The sequence below is a fragment of the Clarias gariepinus genome, chromosome 3 (genome assembly GCF_024256425.1).
Source record: "Clarias gariepinus isolate MV-2021 ecotype Netherlands chromosome 3, CGAR_prim_01v2, whole genome shotgun sequence".
Classification (NCBI taxonomy): Eukaryota; Metazoa; Chordata; class Actinopteri; order Siluriformes; family Clariidae; genus Clarias; species Clarias gariepinus.
Window position 1 is genome coordinate 20,074,686 of NC_071102.1, and position 23,143 is coordinate 20,097,828.

Here is a 23,143-nt window from a genome sequence, read left to right on the forward strand (position 1 = left end):
CTGAAGCTGAATAGAACAGTTATGCAAACGACCTGTCCGGTGACGAGGATGTGTATATATTCAGTGTCTCTAAGGTCACACCCAGGGGTCACAGGACACGTAGAAACCCGTGAGTGGGAAACGTCGCTGCAACAGGAAGCAATAGGATTTCATTTCAAGCTTTAATCAAGTGAAGGCAGCGTTTCTTATATAGTCTGAGAGCGGCATGGAGATGTGAGATTCCAGGTTGTAAAAGATGTTTAAATAAAATGACTATCGATTCTGTTTTCATTATTTACCAGCGTTTAATTTCACACTTTCACATCAACAAATTGGTGTGAGTGTGCAGTTTGCGTTTGTTATCATGTGCTCTTGTGTACACACTCGTGTACAGGTGTCTAATGGGTCCGTAATTAATTCTGTTGTCGGGGTGAATTGTAACCTGACAAATAACGCGAGGACAGATATGGAGGAGGCTTAAGCAGGTGTTTTTGTGGTACTGTAGCTGGCATCACCACAAAACTCTTTTATAAATACAAACAAAAGCATCTGCTGGAATAAGATGGAGCATATGGTCAAACTGAGACTCTGGCGCATGAAGGAACGACGTTCAGAGAAGTTGCATTTAAATGTCAAACTGGTGACTCACCTGGTTTCAAAAATAAAACAAAATAATAAAAAACCACCACTGACCCGAGAGCTACGTATACGGAATGAATCAGTCATCAAAATGACTTCTCTTTTTATCTCGGGTTTCTTTTTTTTTTCTCTCTCTTTTTTTTTTTTTTTTTGCATGTGTCTCGTTAGTGTGTGAAGTGTTTATTAAAAAAACGAATTACACCCGTATAATTGTCAATCAAGCTCAATAGCATATGGTTTCTAAACCAGTCCTAACCTCAAAAAAACAAAACTGCATGTACTCCTATGTGTCCTTTTAAGAGCTTTTTTTTTTTTTTTTAAAGCAATTTCTTGAGGGTGATTGTCTATCCATCTAATCATGAGTGAATTATTGTCCAACTGCAAAGAATCTTTTGTCATGGCTGACATGGATCTCATTTGGAGCTGTCAAACTAGAAACCTCATTCTGTTCTACCTCCATTATCACACGCCTTTGGGCTGGGAAAAGGTCAGCTCAGGTAAAGAACATGGCCACACCGCCGTCTGATCAGACAGGCCTAATTGACAGCGATTGGGACGACATCATCAGATGTTACTGCCGTTTTTCCCTGATTCCGTCTTAGGAGGGGACGTGCAAAATGTCGTGCAAACAGTTGATGTCACTTTATTACTGAGCTGCTTTTTTGTGGAGGAAATGCACAGACCTGGTTCGGAGCGTTTATTGGAGCGTGGTCTGTCTTGCTGGCATTTTCAGTGGGTTTTTAGCATTCAGCAGCTTGATTTATTTCAAAGGAAATAGGCTTCGACTAACCAGCTCAGTCATTATTTGCCGTTACTAATGATCTCATTTAGAGGCAGCCTTGTGCTCGGGTCTGTTTTATTCTTCCAGCTGAAATCATCATCAACCATTTTAAAAACAGAGCTAGCTGAAACTTCCTATCGTTGGCTAATCGAATTATTTGTTATTTATTTCTAATAGCAGGTATGCATGATACCGTTTGCTGGGCAGAAGGCACTGTAGATGATGTAACTCGTTTACCGAAATATTCAGGACACAATATTTATTCTATAATCATCAGGGCATAAGTACTGAGACAGACACGCGTTCTTTTGTATTTTTGCCTTCCCACCACAAAAGACTTCAAATGAACCAAACAAGATTTGATGAAAATAAAGGTTTTCATCTTTAAAGGTCCCAGCTTTTCCTATTTATTTCTTTATTTATGTAACACAGGTCTCAGAGCTCCCCCAAAGTGTGTCTCTTAATGTTGCAGCCGAAATATCCCTCAGATAATGCATTTTTGTTCATTTCTCAAGCTCTCTCCTTTTCAGCGGCTCTTCTTATACTGTATAAGGTTACATTAGGGAAAATATCTCTTTTTTTTTTTTTTTTTTTTTTATCTTGGCACAATAGGTCCCCCTTTAAATTAAGGCAATTAACACAAATATCACATAAACCATTTAGAAATAAGAGGCTTTTATAACACGGTTCCTCTAATCTCACATGATCCAAAAAAAACGGACTAACCAACATAACCATAAATATTCAGGGTTTATTTTTAACCCACAAACATAGTCGAAGTCTGCCAGACGTCTGGAAGTCGTGAACATCACCTAATGCTGTCGCATGTTGAAAATGATGTCGCTGTCCAAATACTTATGAACCTGGCTGTAGGATTTGCATTAAGTTGACACCCCTATCCAGAGCAGGTATTGGGCCCTATTTTATTTCAAGGGCCCAAGGGGGATGACTTGGCAGTCGTTGGATTTGAACCTGAAACCTTCCGAACCATAGTCCAATGCTTCAACCACTGAGCTACCCCAGATATGGATCTGAGAACCTTCTGGATCTGAGAGCCAAGACAGAGAAACTGTTGGAAGAGACACACTGTAAACTCTTTGGTTTGTTCGTCATGCCTCAGCAACAGAAGGATAATCAAATCTGTGTTGTATCTCTCCCCTGAATTTGGTGAATCAGCCACCAAAAGAAAAGGTCAATAGAGTTCTCTTTGCTGTGTGATTAGAAATTACATGAGAGATTTAAACACAACAAAAGACAAGACTGTTAAAGCCGGATGTGCAGACATGAAAAATTCATAGCTGGTTGGTCCAGATGTTGTGCCAAGCCCCCTTTGTCTCAATCCCATAACAATTTAATACAATTTCTTTTTCCTTTTCAAAATTAACTTCAGCTTCAAGCTGCAAGAAACGAAACGCAAACCTATACAGCGGGACTTGCACACGTGAGGCTGAACCGATTCACACAAACAGATCACGTGTGAGGTTGAAGAAGCCTTGTTTCCTGGGTTTTTTCCCTCCAGGTCATTTTGGTGTAGAAATATTTTGCTTTTTTTCCTCAGCCATTACTGCGACGTGTTTACGTCGAACTCAGCCAGTGATATATGATAATCAGTTGCACCTGCAGCTATTGTATGCGAGTGGAGTTCCAATGTCGCTCCTGTGCAGTGTGTGTTTTGGTGTGATAGCGGGACTAGCGAGACTGACTAGAAGGCAGTAAGAAGTAGGGTGTTGTTGTTGTTGTTTTTTTAGACTCGTAGGGATAAGGGTACAATGGTAGCAGTCCAGGTGTATTTACAGCCACTGACATGAGTCTGTCTCCACATGTGAACATCTGGATCATTAAAAGGTTTGTTATGTGGGGGGTTTGGGGGGCGGTGACAAGGGCCAGGCCTGGTATATCTCTAGAGTTGTGTCATTAAGATTTAATGAACACCTCCATAAATTTTTATTATGCTCTTCCTACCGGCAGATTACATTCAAACAAAAGCTGCTTTCCTGCACTGTAAGCTGACCCAAGGGACCCAAAATGATTAAAGCATCAGCTCTAAAGCATGTGCCTCCCCCCCCCCCCCCCCACCCCCACACACACCCCTCTGCCACCTTTCCTTTTTTTTTTAAAACACATTTACTGCCCGAGTTTCAGCAGACTATTTTTCTGCCTTCTCTTCCTTTTTTTTTTTTTTTGGTTTCCATTAGGAGGATGAAATTAGCTCTGGAGCCGTGGCGCGAAGTCGCCGGCCCCTGACAGGCCGTGCCTTGTTTAATTGCCTATATCTTAAACAAATAGGTCCTTTGGGAGGTCTCTGTTTAGTTTGTAATATCGCAGATTTGATAACTTGTCACCTGTAATTTGAGCGGAGATTGATAGGACGTGACGGCGGCTGATTCGCAGGGCCACGGCAGTAAAGCCGCTGCGGGCGCTGTACTTTGCTTCTCATTAGTGTGTGGCAGACTCTCCGGGCTTATGACTTCACAGTGCACTAGACAGAGAAATAATAAGCTGTCCGTCAGCTCTCAAGATACTACATGTTTATGGCGAGCGGGGACTCTTGATGTTTTAAGACGATATGGCTCTCAATTACAGCCTGCTAATCAGAGCGGCCTTATCTCACACTTAGTCCCCACTTTGCTGCTCTTATCTCGATTTCTTTAGTATTGTCGTTATTTTAATGAGTGGTCTGAAATGAATGGAGTGGATTTGGTGAATCAGATGGCTCAGCACAGCATGATATCTGGACAGGGGACAAAAGTTCGTTTTTATTACAAAGCAGCACTTTGCCTGATGAATTTATCTAATTCCTCTCCAGTTTGGAGCAGATTTGACTTTGATAACTGCTGATGAGTGTTTCTCCTTATAATCAATGTAAAGTTTGCGTTTCAGGTTCATGGTAAATTACAGGTGAACTAGTTACAGCAAGTGCATGCGGCATCTTAAATAATGGCTTCACTAACAATTTTTTTTGCTTAGTGTAGTTTACTGTAATGACTCTTTAATGTGAAGGATTCCTAAATTAAATTACTGTATAAGCAGATCACACTGGATGTTTGGACATGATGCATGTACTGTACATGCAGTTGCCCCAAGGGCACATAGATCTCGATATCATTAGCTTTAGAGCCTTTGACAAAAAAAAGAAAACAAAAAGCTCCATGATAATGATCCGTGGTGTTTTGATTTTTGGTAAAGTTTGCAAAGCCATAGTTCTGTGGTTGAAAAGAATAAAGCCAGCGAAGCCACGCTCAGGTTTCACCGGGTCTCGCTCGGCTTTCAGTCACACACATGTTGGTGTACAGTAAGTAGGTCATGGTGAGGCAGCGACTGCGGCCATATAAAGGAAAGTCAGGATTTCGGTTTTGATGTTCCCCCTACAAAGGCCGAACGGAAAAAACGGTGCAACCGGTCCGGGGTTGTGGTTGTGAGCCGGGGTTCTTTCATTTGGGAAGAAAAACAAGGGTGGCGTGATCGGGAAGTAAAAATAAACAGACGTCTGTTTTGCATGAGTCAAGAAAGCGGGGGTCCCTTGTGGCTTTCACAGCATCAAACAGTTGCTCTAGAAGTTGACGATGTCATTTCGGTGCCAATCTCCTTTTTTTCATCTTTTCATCTTCTCTATTTTTATTTCCCCTCAAAAAATGACTCAATTTCGGCATTTTACATCTATTGTTAAAAAAAGGATTCGACTGTATCTTTTATTGTTGTAATGTGAGTCATTACAGCCAATTATTGTATATAATTTAATGAAATTATATTTAATTTCAATGCATTCCTCAAATCATAAAAAAAACATTTCCTGTTTTTATTCACTAAAGGTTTAAATGGACCAGGCATGATAACATCTGGGGGAAAAAAAACCAGAAGAAATTAGAAAATGCCAGTAAAAAGGAACCTGAAAGAAAAGGAAATGCAATCTGATGTACTAATAGAGAGAACAGAGGATCTCTCACATGAACAGAACAACATGTTCGTTTTTGAAAATTTCCCTTTAATGATTATCCAATTTGAAATGTTTTTTAACTTATCTGACAATGCAGTGCAAATGTACAAGTATACTCGTTTAGCACCTGTACAGCACAGCTGGAGATTACTTCTGCAAATAAATAGGACCGAGGGCCTGGCATTAAATTTGCATGAGCCTGTTTCCACCATTTTAAAAGAAAACACAATATTTTATTGGAGTTTCTTGCAATTTGGTCTTATTATCCGAAATTAAGATAACTAGGGTAACTAGCAAAAGTTGCTTTGATCAACATTCACTGTACATTAGCGTTTCTGGGGCCGACAGCGCTCCACGAGAACATTATCTCTTATTTCCGCATGTCTGTGCTGTGGTGTTTTGTGTTTATATTTTATTTCCAGCAGTTGTTCCAGACGTCTTTAATCAGTGTTATACAGATGGCTTGGACTCGTGGGAAGCCGTCGCTCGGGATTACATCATTTGCGACCTTCATGTGTTCCAGCTACAGCGTACGAAAAAACACAGGGACGTCTCTGTGTACATCTTTCATTAGCAACAAGCTAGCCTTTTAACTCTGATATATATTTATCTCCACAAACCTGCAAACTGTGTCGTCAGGGTAAGAGTAAATATCTCTCTCTGTTGATCGACCTGAAGCTAATACCTTTACAAAGCGCCAAAAAAGACAACAACAGAAAAGCATCGGAACACTCAGCACGTCACAGTTTGACCTAAAAAGGTTGATCCGGACTCCAAATTCCCCAGAACACCAGTCCAGCAAGCCTGATTCATGGATGCCCCGCCCCACAACCAATCAAATGATCCACCGCTAACACCCTAGAGCCAGACACCACAGCACACCCCAGAGGTCCCGTTATAACGCCCCGGTCTGGGTCGGGCCATAATAGTGCGTTCGCTTAGTGTTTATTTACAAAAGCGAGTTAGCAAATCCGCAAAAGGTGGCTGTGAGCTTCAGAAGCCGATGAGGCCGAAATAATTAAAAAAAAATTCCTCTACCTTGTCCTGAAGTAAAATACCTAACCTGCACCAAAAGAAATACAATACACTACCCTTACTCCCGTACTGACCACAAACCAGGAGAAAACAAAGTATAAACCAAATGGCGTTGACTCCCTACTAAGCCACTAAGTACAAAATTATGTACAAATATATACAAAACATATTTACAAACCAAACAACCAAAACCAAAGAAGGGCGTATGCAAAAACGTAGTCAAAACAAGCAAATGGTCACACGGAATAGTCTAATAAATACCAGGCGATCATCACGAGGGGGGAAATCAAAGCATAGTCCGAAACCTAGCAAGGGGGGTCGTACACAGTATCAGTTTTACCTTAAAAGTTATTTCGTTGTGTATATAATTTAAAACTCATTTAAAGGAAACAAAAACGCTAATTTGAGCCGCCATGTTTTTTTTAATGTCAACCAAGTGAACTGTTTTGTAGTCAGACGTTGGAAATTCAGTCCACACGAGGCAGCGAGTTTTTGTTTCACACCTGCAGCACTTAAATAATAAAATAATTAAACCCTTGCTGCACTTTAAGTGAAACGTTTACTTGCCCTACATGGTACTTTACATCATTTACATGGTTAATGAAGTGCACGCAAATTAGCACTGTTTATTTGGGATCTTTGCAAAACACGGCCCGGGGAGCCAGACATGCTTGCTAAATGTATTTGGGACTCTGGTTGGAGAGGACTGTATGTCAGCTTGTTGTTGTCACTGTGTCCCACTGCATGTCAATACAGAGACAGTTCATGTACTGCAAAGTCTAAAGAGTCTGTAGTCTCTTTCAGCCGTATGTAGGTATCTAGGTTTAAGGCAGGACCATCACAGGCATGTCTGTCTGTCGTCAATGTGGGTTTTTTTATTCCTGTTACACTAAGACACTTTACCTGTACAGTATATATACACAATATACTATATATATATACTGTACAGGTAAAGTGTCTTATATACTGTATACTGTATGTTCAGAAATAATGGCCTAGTTATACATCACAAATGAGCTCTGGTGTATCTGACTCGACTTGCTCAGTGGGGGTTGTTTTATGATTATGATAATACAAGGTACCGTGCCAATTCCGTGGTGTAGGTAGGTAAGCTTTGGAAGTCCTCTTCTTGTCTAATCCAGTTTGTTGCAGCGCCGAGGAAGCAGCTCTTATCTGTAATTATAATGAGCTATGTCATTAGTGTCAGAGTAACAGAGCAGAGCTGGTACACTGAATCAAATCAACACAGGTTTGCTTTCTTTCAACACATTTGTATTCCAGTATAATTGTGAAGATCTGGTGGCAGAGAAGGTTTAAAGGTTGTTGTTTTTTGGTGCTTTTTTATTTTTATTCCAGGTTGTATGTACAGTACTGTATGCTGTTACTATTAACCATCGTACACTCATACGCTTCCTGCCCGTCGTCCGCGGCCCGTCTCTGTATCCCGACTCCGAGCTGCCGATGGGCTCGCGTTACTATCTCCTTATCTGAATTACCCTGCCGATGCTTTTCTGAGAGCCATTTTGTAATGATATCTGAACAATGGCTGTTAATGCGATGCCTATAAGAGAGCACCTGCTATAATATTATTGGTATTTGTTACAGAGTTCCGTCCCAAGGACAGCAGCACAATGGGGGATATCTTGAGCCTGTGATGAGGTTTGAAAATGGGTTTGTAGACGAGCGTTGGCAGAGTGCGACAGCTCTTTTTGTGCTTATTTGTTAATGATGGCACACTCAGGGGTGTGTACGGTAGGACACGGTTCTGCCATGTCATCGGCGCCATTCGTGGTTTTTTAAGGGACCATCTGCAGATATTATTGCAGTCGGGAACTCAAAAAAGACGTTTCTGTGCATCCCTGCAGTTCGGCTCATCACGGCCATCCTGTTCTGGGTGGATGGAAAGAATGCGGGAGAGGAAAAGCCTGGAGATGTTTCCCCTGAACGCTTCTTCCTCTGCTTTGATCTGAGCTACTGCGCATCCGGATTTGTTTCTAAAACCATTGTAGTAGATGATTTGGAATCTATGAACGTGTTCATGAAAAACAGTGAGCTCTACCTTTTAACTTCCCCACCACAAGCTATCGAGCTTTTTGATTCTTTTCCCTTTTTTTTCTCCTACTGACTCTCATCTCCCTGTGTGGTCATAGAAAAGACACGGCTGTTTTTTTTTTTCTTTCCCCACCCTTCGTCAGCTGGACGCAAGACAGCGTGCGATTTGCCTCTGGCTGCTACCCGTTGGGGCGGGAACCGTGTGGTTAGCATTTAGACAGGAAGTCCAGCATAGCTCAGTGGTGTGTGTGTGGTGAGAGAGAGAAAGAGAGAGAGAGAGAACCTCTTGCAAGGATTTTCCTTTACCCAACAGCACTGTACTCCATTACTAATCCGCTCTCTGGAGAGCAGCCCTCTAGCCACTGGATCGTTAACCTTTTGCAAAGTCGGTAGCTCTGTATCCTGCCCACCGAGACCCCCCACCCCCCCATCCTTCCCTCCCTGTAGGAATCCCCTCATCATGCGGTCAGGAAGCACAGACAGAAAGTAAGACTGAAAACTGAAAACACATTTTTTATTATTCCCTGACTTTTATTGCCTTGCTCCTGTGCGAATGAGATGCTTGGGGATAAAATCAGGATTGTAAAAGACTTCTACTGTGTTAGCATGTGCATGGGGGGTGGAGGGGGTGTCTTTGCAATTTTTTTCTTTTTTTTTTTTACTTTGCCACTTTTCATTAAAAAAACAAAACTGAAAAGTTTTACTTTTTAATTAATTTAATTAGCTACATTAATATAGTGTACAATGTATGTCAGTGGATACTCTGATACAGGGATAATAAGACTAATGAGTGTGTGTGTGTGTGTGTGTGTGTGTGTGTGTGTGTGTGTGTGTGTGTGTGTGTGTGTGTGTGAAGGTTCCCTCCACCAGTCTTTCGCGTACGTCTCTATAACTGACACATCACACTTGTAGTAATTGGCTGTTTTGCTACGCGTTATTGAGTCTTTATGATTGTTTCAGTCACTCTGGCGTCCGAAAAAAAACATCAAATTATGTTAAGCTGTTTGCTGGGAGCATTTCTATAACCACAGCCCTGTAATTATGGCAGGATTTTCAAAACTAAGGCTGATATTTAAACTGTACATAACAGGCCCTGACTTGTCTGATCAAGCACGTTTCCTTCACGTTGGCGTAGACGTCTCTAATAGTTCTAGAAAATATCCCGGCCTCCAGCGGCGTCTCCCTATCAGGCAGCTCTAAGGGGTGAAAACCGATCCGCCGCCGAATCCCACCACCCCGCCCAACCTCAACACCCAACTCCCCCCACCCCCCACCCCACCCCAGCGTTTAGCCGCTTATCTGTGCGGTTTAATTTCCAGCCCAGTCCACTTCTGTGCCAGGCTTGTAATTTTGCAGGGAGATGGAACTCTATAATGATGTCCCTGGCGAAGAGTGCAGAGGAAAAAGAAGAAGAAGAAGAAGTCTTAACACGGGAGATTGGTGTGGAGGAGTGTAACATTTAAGCCAGAGAGATTTCCAGCAGCGTCGTCTTCTTTCCAAACCCCTTGGCTACGACAACTACCAGGATGGATGCGCCGAATAGATCCTGCTTGCTAACAGAAAGAATTAGCCACTTTATATCATGCCGAGGTTATTTTAAGACCATCGGGTACAGTACGGTGTAGTGTACTGTGCCAGTCAGGGCATAGCGCCTGGAGCCTGTGAGAAAACACTCACGGAGGCAGAGCTGATAGAGCAGGTCGCTGATAAAGGATTTCAATGCCTTGTTTTTTTTTTTTTAATGATTATTATTTTGTAGTCAACTGAGTTGTGAATAAGTGCATCTTTTCATTTGGCGTGAGTTCGATAGACAGGCTTGCGTAACGCTTAAAGAGCAATTTCGCTCCTTTTAAAAAGATTACAATTTCACACAAAGCTGATTTAAGCTTAAAAAGCGCTTCTTCTCCTGCTACGAGAACAGAGCCAACTGTCATTTGTTGAAGCTGTGCATTAGACCAAATGAATAAAGGCTAATGAATGAAGTACAAACATGCCTTTCAAACCAAACCGAGATGAGCGAAAGCAAAGTTTTGGTGCAACCGAAGTGTTAGAGCTACCGGTCCAATGCCAACCTTTTATACACATTGTGCAGGCGTAATTAATTAAGTCATTTATTTGTACCTAAGCACTTGCTTTCATCACTGTTTCCCTGACGATGCTTTCAAAAGGACATGAATTGACAACCTAAGTGGCAATATGAAATAAAAACCAAAAATGTTTTTTTTTTGTAATTCTATTAACATCTGCGTGATTTCATGTCTTACCAAGACAACAAGACAGTCCTGCTTTGTTTTCTTACCACATTCATATAATTTAATTACAAATTGCAGAAAGAGTCTATTCACCTTTCTAACTAATGTGATAGGAAATTATTTAACTGTTCAATTAGACACTTGATGAATTGAGTTTCTCCTCATCTGAGTGCTTTGATGAAGTGAAACACACACACACACACACACACACACACACACACACACACACGCAAACAAACACACAGAAAGACTAATACATGCCGGGGCTCTCTCTGTTTGCTCATACGGACACGTGTGTGTGTGTGTGTGTGTGTGTGTGAGTGTAGTTCTTTCTTTCTCCTACAGAGCAATTGAACTTGGGTCATAGTGGCAGCTCTGCTTCTCCAGGTGAAATGCCGGTGCTCTTTAAAGTTTAGGCGCCCGCCCCATAGCTGTCGGCTGGACTGATTGGCACCGAGCGTTGAAAAGGTTGCTGAAGGTCCTGTACTCTCTGTGGGGATTTTTTTATCCTTTATTCGCAATCCGCTCTGGTCTTTCTGGTCTTCTGTAGATGCACGAATAAGGCCAAGCGTTAATAAACTTGGAGCTGTCATGGGATAGTAGATCAATAAGTGGCGACTGAGGGATTTTTCGACTTGAGAGGATGGAAAAGTTGAGAAACAGGTAGCGAGCGCACATGACTCTGAATAACAAAAGAGGAAAGTGTCAATCGATGGAGAAGGTTGCTGAGGAGAGAATGCCAACCACCCCTGGCCTTCTGGACGAAGCTGAAGAGCCCTGCCTCCTGTAGCTTTTGGGACCTGGCTTTAAGAGAACCGAGCTGTTTTTACCGAGCTTTCCACGCTTCATCCATTATTCTCTTTCTGTGCTGTCTCGCTGCGCCCGATGCAAGCTGGAACGTTGATGCTTTTTGCACCTGTCCCTTTCCTGGAATTTTAAAAGCATTCGCAACTTCATGCTGGCAGGCGGGCGAGACGGCGTCAGACAGGGCTCAAGCCTATGACTAATTTTATCACAAGACCCCTATTTCCCGTTTTTTTCCGAGCTGCTCCAGTACCAATGTGGAGAAGAAACCTGTTGATTGACAGGTGTTATGGTGGTCCATGCAGCAGAGCGTGCTTTTATGAACCCATCTCAGTCCATCTAAAGACAGGAAGTTCCTTTTTTTTTTTGTCCTCCGTCTCATCTACCCTTATTGGCATGCAGCAGTGCTTGATATTTTGCACCGTCACGAACAGGAAATGGCTGTCTCTCTCTCGCTCTGACACATTTCATGCGCCACATTTAATTTTTCACTTCAGGACTTCTATTGTAGCTTTTGACTTTAAAAGCAAAAGAGTGCCGGATTTTATGCAGTCAAGAACAGCTATTATTATGAAATGGTCTTTTCTGTATTTAGATGAAGAGGTTTTTTTAACAGCTGAGAATTTTGTAGTGTGAGACCCCCGCTTTCCGACTGGCAGTGACTCTGACTCTCATTTTATTTCCTTAAAAAAAAGAGAGCGATGTGCGTTTCAAAACAAACCCAAGCAGCAGTTGGTCTGATTATCCCATGCTTGGCACCCACCACATGCCAGGCGTGCACATTTTCTGAAAGTTCACGCCAGACGACTACCCTCTCTCATCCCAGCAGGTATCCGGCTCGTCTTGAGTCTGGACTGGTCAGGAAGCACTGCAGTCCTTTTTCACTCTGTATGTACATCATGTTTCTTTCATCCTCCTTCCAGACACAGACTGAAGCCACTTGGTCACGTTAGCGGAATTAAAGCCTGTATTAGCATTCTTTGGTCCAGCTGTAATGCTCGCAGAGATGAGATGAGATGAGCGTAATCTGGCTTGGATTTGGTGCTTGATTGTGAGGTTTGCGGCAGAAACAGACTCGCAGGATAACTCGAGGTCGAACACAAGTGATCATTGCTTTTTTAATCCTCCGAAGCCCAAGCGATGCTGACATGCGCCACTGATTGAATTGAGTCAGTCTAATGCTGGTCCACATTTCCCCAGAGGAAGATGCTGAAGCAGGCAAGAGTAACAAGCCTGCCTAAGTGATGGTGAGGAACAGGCAATGAATACGGATCAGCTCCAACGTCCATGGGAGTCTGGGCCACCGCCGCCGTTCACATGCATTTATGTGGAGTGGTGTCGCTAAGCATGAGCTGAGCTCCACCCTCTAAGCACCCCCCCCCCCCAGGCCTGCCCACGACCGAGCGCCTCTGCCAGTCCGATCACCTGGCACAGCGAGTGACTCGATCTGCTTCCTTAGCACCACCGAGAGCCTCTGGTTGCAACCGGATTTAGCGTCTTCACTATTTACTAACCAAGCCAACACATGACTAGCGTAAGCGTACAGACTGATGGGAAGACAGGACGCTGCTCGCAATCAACAGTCTCACCAGCTGTCACAAAATTGCTGTCTTTTAGGACAGGAGAGATGTCAGAGCACTCTTTCAGGAATCCTCATTTGAGGCAGTTGGATGGCAAAAAAAATCATAACGCTGGCACAGAACTGTAAAAAATATAAAAAAAAAAAAAAAAAACAAGCCATAAGGTGTGGAAGTAGCAAAAATAAATAGTACAAAAAAAATTTAAGAGAGTCAATGAAAAATGCAAATGGATCTAAACTCAGGTCCTAGCTAATCATTTGATTTGAGAGTGTTTATAGATAATGTGATTAACAGATTACAGTGTTCATTATTTATCAAACAATTAAATCCCTAAATTATAAACTGGCACAGGCAAAACAACGATACATCCTAAGTAGAATTAACTTTTTAATCGAGGATTTGTTCGTTTATTTCCATGCTTCTCCAGAACTACTGTATATTCATCAGAGTTTTGTTGTAGAAATACTGAATAACACAACATGCTGCTACATCCAGCCACCCATATTACAGCAGGGCCTGGAGCCTATCCCAGGGCACAAAGCAGGGTATACCCATCACATGGCACACACACACACACACTATGGGCAATGTGGGAAGACCAATAAACCTGCATGTCTTTGGACTGCAGGAGGAAACTAATCCAGCAGGGCGAGAACATAAAATACTCCAAACTCCATGCATGCGGACCAGAGGTGACATCCGAACCCACAACCCTGGAGGTGTGAGGCGACTGTGCTGACCGTCACGCCGTCGTGCCACACTGGTCATTTATCTAACCTTTATAACCTTTTTTCAGTAGTTTTTCTTTTTTTTTCTCTTGGTCTGGTCATTTTTCTCTTAATTTAAATTTTTTCCCCAGTATTTTTGTTGTTGTTAATCAGTGTGCTGCTCCACACAGTAATCTGACTTCCCCAGTAATCACAGGTCCTGGTAGAATAACGGAGTACCGAGCCTGTCTGCACCAGCAGAACTGAACCACCGGCCAAACACAGCTCTGCATAATCCTAGAATTTAACCCAAACTCTCCAAGCAGCAACTGACTCGTGGTTGACTACCAGGCAGTATCTGCATTACACACACACACACACACACACACATCTCTCTGACAACCACATTTTCTCCTCCATTTTGTACAGCGTTTGATTTTAGGTTTACCCAGACAGGTTTGTCTCTGACCGAACCTCGCACCTCGCTCAAAATCTTTGAAGTTTTTCGTGTATCATAACTCTGATGCGTCTCTCTTTTTTCTGAGCGCAGCCTGACAGCTGTTCTTCGCTTCGTGTCTTCTTTCCGCTTAAAAGTGTTATCCGATCACCTTTTCACGCTTCACGTGAATTCATTAAGCGCTGTCGAAATTAAGGCCACATCACTGATTTAGCAGAAATAAACAAGGACAGCTTTGCAATTTAAGGCCCTTCTGTTTCAATTTACTACCTCGCAAAATTCCTGCCAGCCTCCTGTGGCTGTCTCGCCAAAATGTGGCACTACAAGCCAAGTCCAGGCTTTGATATTTTCTTTCAAGATAGCAAGTGAATGGCGTGTGTTGTCTAAGGGTAGTGTAAAGCCGTGTGTGTGTGTGTGTGTGTGTGTGTGTGATAGATCTGATATTTCTTGCCTGTTTATGTATTAAGCATATTAATTGTGCAAAATTATACCAGTTAAATGATGTAAACATTATTATATTAAAAAAAAAAACATACTTATTGTTCTTGGCTGGTATTTGTCTTTTTTTTTTTTTTTTTGCCTCTGCTGCCGGATAGTAAGCAAGAGGAATCGTGGATTTCATGGTAAGAACTTACCTTTTTTTTGGAATCCAATCTCCTAAAAATAATAAAAAACAAAGACAAGAAATACTTTTAGTAATAATGCTATAAAACCAGGGACTTTTCTTTGTAACTATCTAAATGTCTTAGATAACCTTTTCTTTTCTTAGATGTTGATTGTCTGCCTTCTCTAATACCAGAACAGTGAAGATGTCTAAAACATTACCCTCCCAGGTGACATTAAATGTTAAAGGTTACAGATTACATAATAGACCACGCTTAGACCAAAAAAAAAATCAATGCTGGCTGTCAGGGATTACCTGAAAAAAAAAAAAAAAAAGATGTTTAGGAAAAAAATAAAATGACCAGCCGGTCAGCCTTTTAAACCTGCACAAAAAATGTACCTGAGGGTACTGATGTATTTTTAAAGACAGAAGGGTTCTCAGGCCCAGTATTTCTTTTTTGCTACACTATACATATTTTTTATTAAGAACTAAATGACCTGCATTATTATCAGTGATCCAGTTATACATATTACATACTAAAGGTTGATCTGATGTAAAGATAAATGGTAACACGAGAGAAAAGAAAATACAGTTTGGGAGTGTTATACACGTCTAAAATGTAAGATACACTCGAAGGGTTTGACAGCAAAGTGGGAGTTAAAGCCGTTGGACTTAGGTGAAGTATTATTGCCTGACACGCAACGTTGTCTATGACCGAACATTTAATTTGAAAACTGATATATAACCGTACTTTAAAAGCTTGAAGCTTACACATTGTAGACAAAACACTACAAGTAGTGAGGACATTTTTGATCGAAAGTCAGTAAACTAAACCAAGCCAATCACAACAAGACACTTTCTTTTCGTCAACTGATCACTAAAATGAAATAGAGCACACATATGCTTCGCTTTACAGTACTGTAAATTCACAATACATTCTATAAAATAAGAGAGTATACAGATGTGGTGTTACTGTATACATGTAATAAAACAATAATCACTGTTGTAAAGTTAGTCTCTAGTGCAACCTTTTGTTTCACTTCAGCATGGATACATGTCTTTTTCCCCTCATGCTCTTGGCTCATGATCGACTCACAGTAATATATTCAAATTAAAAATAATCATGGACGTTACAGGGCTCTGAAGACGTACAGGAGACATGAGGTTCACACGCTGTAGGAAACTGTCGAGAACAACGCGTCTGCTTTTTTTCTGCTACTCTTTCTGAACTATTTCATGACCTTATGGGACCAGAAGCATATGTGCAGCCAGACAACACATGAGCGGACGTTAAACGGAGCATATCTGTGCCAAGGTCCTGTGTTCAACTGCTGAGCTAGAAACTACAACTGGTAGAGGAGGAGGCGGGCGATGCTGGAAACTGAAGTTTTTGTATTGTTTAGATTGTTTTTTGTGCAATAAAACTTATTAAAACACATAATTACTTGATCGAATTGGCTGCCACTACTTGCTGTTTGACTAAAAATCATTTGTTTTTAACAATTATTGATACTAAACACAACTGCAGGCTGATTTTACAAATCTGTGAGAGGTGGAGTTACATCTTTTAGAAAATTCACACTTATATAATCCAAAAAATTTTGACTAAACATTTTGACGTGTGATTTTTAACACCCTTGTGGCTCAAAAAAAAAAACATGCACAAAATATTCTCTATTTGCAATACTTCTTGCTTTCATTTTCTTTAAACTTTGAAATGGATTTATTTCACTTTGCTGTCAAACTGCCAGGGGTAGCTCAGTGGTTAAGGCATTGGACTACGGTTTGGAAGATCCCAGGTTCAAACCCCACACCCACCAAGTTGCCACTGTTGGGCCCTTGAGCAAGGCCCTTAACTGCTTAGATGTGTAATGAGATAAAAATGTAAGTCGCTCTGGATAAGAGCATCTGCCAAATAGTAGGAGGGGTAGTATTTTTGAGATTCCTCTTTAATGTTGGATGCTGGTTCTGGGAAACACATTTTCTTCTTTCATGTTTAACATGTTGAATGACAATAATAAGAAACCTAAACCTTCTGATGGTTTATTCTTTAAAACGTTAACACACTGTTCACTTTGTATTCTGGTGCTAAACGCAGTGTAGGGTCCTGTAGTTGATTGCTTTTGCCCTTACTTTCCGAGAGACCTGATTAAAATACACTTGACTGGTGTTGCTCCTTCCTTTGGTGCTCCCACAGGCACCACATGCTCACTGCTTTTCACTCCCAAGCTTTTTTGTACACTCGAATAATTAATGTGTGACTAATCTGGCTCTACTGGCAGCAGGGGCACGCCACATAGAGAAATTGTCTCCGTATTGATTGTTCACAGGAGACAGACTCGGGGATTAGGGCAGATAGACTTGCATATTTCTTCCCCTACTCCCCAAGTAAACAGCCGCGTTCCTGTTCAGCCTGCTGTGGAACCTTCAGGAAAGAGAGAAGGGTCGGGTTTAGGAGAGATCAAGTCATTAGTAACAATGCAGGAAGATGACCAGTCGTGGGAGTCATGCAAATATGGCTTCTGCAGAGCACAGACATACCTAGTCCAATTATTTTACAATAATACTTATAAACAAAAAGGGGAGAAAAAAGCATAAACAAGCTTAGAGATGATCTAGCTTAATATTCATGAGCCGGTATATTTTAGGAAAATGTTGTAAATGAAAAAAAAAAAAAGAAAGAAAGAAAACAGTCTAGGCTTTGGGAGGAAAAGACATCGCCTTTGAAGATAAGGTTGTATCTGTAAAAAATTTTTTTTCTTTTTTTTTTTTCAAAAACGAGCTTAAAGAAGTTGTATCTGATGGCTTTTGACATGGGCTGAGATCACAGAGCTTGGGAGATACTGCTGTTGAACAGATCCCTCGTGCCTCCCGCAGCTTTCAGAAAGCATAGGCAATAAAAACAGCAGCACTGAGGCGATACAGGAGGAAAAAAACTCCAAGCTGCCACTTACTTCGGAGAACTCCTGCCCAGGATGTCAGAGCACTGTGTTTCTTCTCAATGAAACAGAGACCAGGCATCTAATATAATACCTAACGTACTGTATGTGTCGTGTAAAAGGGCCGGTGCGTCCACACGTAAGGGACGGAGAGAAGCTCAGGCGCTCAGACCCGCCCGTTCATGCTGACGTCAAGCCTCGGCACAGGCGGCTTCGGCTTTCTAATCACGACCTTCATAAATAAGGAAAATACAAAAACGTATTTATTTATTTTTTTGTCTCTCTGGCTTAGGTTTTCTCTTCATAATATTTTTGCACTGTGGAATGTTTAATCCTAGCCATTAATCCTGTGAGTTCAGTCGAGAAGGCAGAAATCTATCAATAGACGAAAACTTGAAGCCGTTCCACGGTGCCTGACTCCGTATGCACTATGCTAATAACCAGGATTTCCAACACCGAGCTGATATGAGTTTGCCATTTTTTTGTCCCTTGTGTTTTGCTTTTGGAATAACTTAGACTTGTTTTTGCTTGTTAGAGAAAAAAAAACATATTGATGCAGTCAATATCACATGAAAATAGATTTTTTTTTTGACCCTTTATGAAAACAAGACAGATCCTCAATTTTAACATTTTCTTTGACATAATTGAGGCATTTACAGTAAGTGTGTAGTATAGTGTAGTGTTTGTGTCTAATAATGTAAAGTAATGTTTGTGGCTGAAGATGAGTGGCTTAATGATGCTTAATGGGTGTGGCCTGCATGGGAGGAAGTTTATTCATGAAATTGTTTACATAAGAAATGATGTGGTCATGAAAATCCCTGATCCTGGGTTTCTGTTTCGTGTATAAGGAGACTCAATAAAGCAAACTTTAATTAATCAGCATTAAATTACTTCATGCCCTAACGATAATAAATTTTTTTAATGCAATATACACTACCAGTCCAAAAAAGTTTGTAACTCCATCCTTCTTCCTCCACTTCTAACTCCATCGTCATTCCTGATTCTCTTTATTTCTTTCTACACTGTAAAACACTTCTGAAGACGTGTCTCCACGGTTGATATTGAACAGTGTATATTGAGATGTGTATCTGCTACTTCTGCTCTGTAAAGCTTCATAACGGCTCTAATCTGAGGTGCTGGTTGTTAATTGGTGATTTTTGAGGCTGGTGACTTTAAATGAACTTCTCCTCTACAGAAGAGCTCAGTTTTGGTCTTGTGTTCCTGGGAAGGTCTTCATGAGAGACAGTTTCATCATAGAGCTTGATGGGTTTTACAAAAACACTTGTGTAAAGTTTGAGAAGCGTGTCTGAATTGTTAACTTTCAAGATGAATGAAAAGCAGTATATATATATGACCATATAAGGAATCAGGAAGCACAATGAGGAGGTTGTTTTATGGGCTTAAAATCATGGGAAAGTTCACATTATATTACAACTAAATAACTTGACAATACTGTTCTTGCAACTGTTGTTCTTGTTGTTTTTAATTACTCGGTGCCATATGTTACACTTCATTATTGTAAAATCTCCAGTGTTGTACTAGAATGTAAGAAATAAATCCCAACTTTAAATAAATCCAAACTTTTGACTGGAGCTGTGCTTTAGTATCAAACAGCTTATATATTTCAAATATACAAACAATATTTTTTTTGTAAAATGTATCACACGGGCATAAAAAATTTTTTAATGAACTGAAAAAAGCATTTCGAAACAACACAAATAATAAAACCCCCCAAAGCTCTCCTTCACCATTTAATCGTCATTTCGCCCTGTGAGCTTTGCCCTTATGAAGTTGTGTGTGCTCATCACTAAATGCACATCAGATGTCCTGTGAGCACACTCGTTCATTCTCAGCTCATTGATTTCATTAACATGCGTACAGTACTGTACGTAAATACAAAAAAAGCACGCTAAATGTTTTCACCGAAAGATCATAACTGACTCCAGTTTTACAGCAAACATTATGTGAATGTTCTAACAAACATTATTAGAGCCATACAGTCTACTCAGTCTTTGCTTGATTCTCAAATTTAAGAAATCCTTGTTTGTCAGAAGCGTCCCAGTGATGGAAAACTGTGAATGTGATTAGGTTAAAAAAAAATCACTGGGGAGCTAGAAAAGCTGTGATGGGGAAACCAAGAGACCACAGAAAAACACAAGTTTAGAAAAAGCATGAAGTGAAAATTTGCAAAGATTTTTACTCAGTACTGTATAAATTAACGAAATAATAAACAGGTAACAGGTGCATAAACAGGACCAAGGCGTTCATTTTTAGATTATCATGATGGGCTAAAGCACAGCCGTATAAAACTTGGACTTGACATGACATCATTTCTCTGAAGTCATTTTAGTTAAAGGTCGGTGTATTAGTTCATGCAAAACATTACATCATAGCTTCTGAAAAAGTCACTTTGTTGTTTACATTTACATTTAGGCATTTGGTAGACACTCTTATCCAGAGCGACTTACTGTACAAAAGTGCCTTGTAGTTTCCATCATTGGATAGATCCTTACAGTGGTGTGAAAAAGTGTTTGCTCCCTTACTGTTTTTTTTTTTTTTTAGCATGTTTCTCACACCTTAATGTTTCAGATCAAACAAATTAAAATATTAATAAAAAATAACACAAGTAAACACATGCAGTTTTTTATTATTAAGGGAAAACAAAATCCAAACTCACATAGCCATGTGTGAAAAAAATGTCCCTATTAAAACATACCTTACCTCTGGTTTATTACACCCGGGCCTGATTACTGCCACACCTGTTCGCAATCAAGAAATAACTTAAATAGGACTTGCCTGACATAGTGAAGTAGACTGCAAAGCTGAGTGGACCAAAATTCCTCCACAGCGCTGTAACAGACTCATTGCCAGTTATTGAAAACTCGTGATTGCAGTTGTTGCTGCTAAGGGTGGCCCAAACATTTAATAGGGGCAAACACTTTTTCACGCAGGGCTATAAAGTTTTGGATTTTATTTTCCCTTAATAATACAAATGTTCATTTAAAAACTGCATGATGTGTTTATTTTAAAATGTTCTCAAAACATACAGTGACTATAGCACTAACAATCTGATAAAAAAAAAGCATATTTTTTGTCTTGTTATTGTCATCATCTGTTTATGGTCAGTTTCCCAAATATGGCGCCAGGCTCCACCCCCACCGGGCTTCAGGCACACAAAGGCAAAAAAAGACCTAATGTCCTTTCCTGCTTTTACCTGTCCTTGGGTAAAGATCCGTGCTCTGAGGGATTTTGCGACCGATCAAGTACTGTACCTCCTGTTCCTTGGATAACTCCACCACAGGCTTTAATACTGTATATAGTATTAAATATAGTTACAGTTGAAAAGGTTACCGTGACCGAGTCTCATTTCCTACTCGTTAACACCTTTTTTTTCTCCACCTATGATCAGAGTCAACATCACACGGCCTTTAAAGCCTTAGAGCTTGGACACAGCCTGCAGCTCTGTATCTTATATTCCTTTCTAACCAAATCAATTGCAGGTTGTTTTTTTTATCCTTTGCTTGCCTTATTACGTCTGGATTATTTCTTGGTTGAGAACTTAAAGCCTTAGATGCTAGTGCATAAAATATGAGAAGTTATTTTTTTTTCGAACTAGTGAAAAACATACCTTATTTTACTGACCATGCAGGAAATGTAAATGCTTATATTAAGCAATGTTTACTGTATGTTGCAACAGGGCCTGAATATTAAAGCCGTTCTATCTACGTAAGCACAGTGTTTACTGTACAAGGTAGCCGGCGACAAGCCTTTAGAACTGAAAGTAATGATATTTCATACAGCTGAATGCCAGTTGTTATGGTCACACTACTAACTGACAGAGTTAAAGGTGTCGTAATTCAGTGTTCCCTATGTGGAAATGATGAAGGTACTCTCTTACCCCCGTCAGTCAGAACTAACCAATCACATGGACCATCCATATGACCTGACTTCATGGTTTCTCCAGGAATTGTCTCAGGTTTTTATGCTATTTGCGCAGTGAAATTCTATTTTCTTTCACATGACAAGAATAAAAGCATCATCTGATTCAAATTCTGGCATGTAATATCACTTATCCTCGTGTGCAGTTATTGTAAAATTCCTCCAGCTCTTAGTTTTTTTACTTTGTCTCAGACCTGCATGAGCTGTAAGCATCAGCACCACACATACAGTATGATATTCAATACTGATCTACACTTTCCATTTCTAAACTGATCTTGACCTGTTTTGCTGCTCTGTTTTCTGATTAGCTGTTTTCTGATTGGATGACCATGCACTGCCACTGAGCACAAAGCAAAAAAGTGCCTGAAAAGTTGTCACAGTTGTTAGAAAATTAAGGACATATTGTACAAGTCCATCAATGGACTAAGCACTTGGGCTGTGAGCAGGATTGTGTCGCTCTAGAGTTCTGCTGAAAGAAGATTGTAGTCATTCATTGAAGTCAAGAGATTAAGAAGTTAAATCAACAGAAAAAAACTTCCAAAAAGAGTAAAGTAGAAGTTTTGTTTTGACCTTCTGGGTCTTTAGGCCTGCATATAATCGTTAATCGGTGGATTGATTTGAAGACAGATGGCGTAGCAATCTGGTTATCTAATAAATCAGGGGGAAAATGACTAAAACACTACGAATGAGCCGATCCAAATAGTTTATAAAATCAGACCAACAACTTGGAGAATATTTATAAGATAAGATATAGCTTTATTCGTCCCACAGTGGGGAAACAGATTATTGATATGATTGTTTCCCTATAAATATCCGAGCGTCATGACATTCGCTTTCTGACTATTTCCTTGATTTGTGGCTTACTTCCATTATAGCCAACTTCAAAGGCTTGATTAAACTCTATAAGACAAGCTCTCACGTCTGTACAATTTCAATATTTAAGTTGTTCTCTTATTTCCCTGCTGCAAGTTTGAATTTGATTAAACAGTCGGTCTAATTTTCTGCAATTAGAATACAGAACGTCTCGGCTCGTATTAAAAATGTAAAAGCGCATTTTCATGGAAGAGTGATTTGGGTTTAAAAGTCAGACGAATAGGGAGAGCACGCGAGCCCTTTGAACCGTGGTGCAGGACCAGTGCCAAGAGACCAATTATTTAAAACGTTCTCTTCTGAGCAGGGTGGATATGAAACAGCTCATCAGGTCGGGCTCTGGAGCAGGTTACTGTGACACAGCAGTACAGACAACATGCGGTGGCTTGGCTTTAAAGAGTTTTGTTCCTTTTCTCGAATTCCCTTCGTTATTTAATACGTGTTAAAATTGGTGTCCTGTGTGAAATCCTGTTTGTAGTTTTAGAAGTAAAACGTACAGAATTAAACCATCGGTGGCAGAGTCCAGTTTTAGAAAAAGGAAAACTAATGGTCCATAAGTGCAGAGAGCTTT

The 23,143-nt window shown here is 40.6% G+C and overlaps 1 protein-coding gene across 2 annotated transcripts in view; it reads left to right on the forward strand.

Annotated features, from left to right (window-relative positions):
- The window catches only part of sdk1a (sidekick cell adhesion molecule 1a), a 259,525-nt gene that overhangs the window by 150,327 nt on the left and 86,055 nt on the right, over positions 1-23,143 (forward strand). The window lies entirely within an intron of this gene.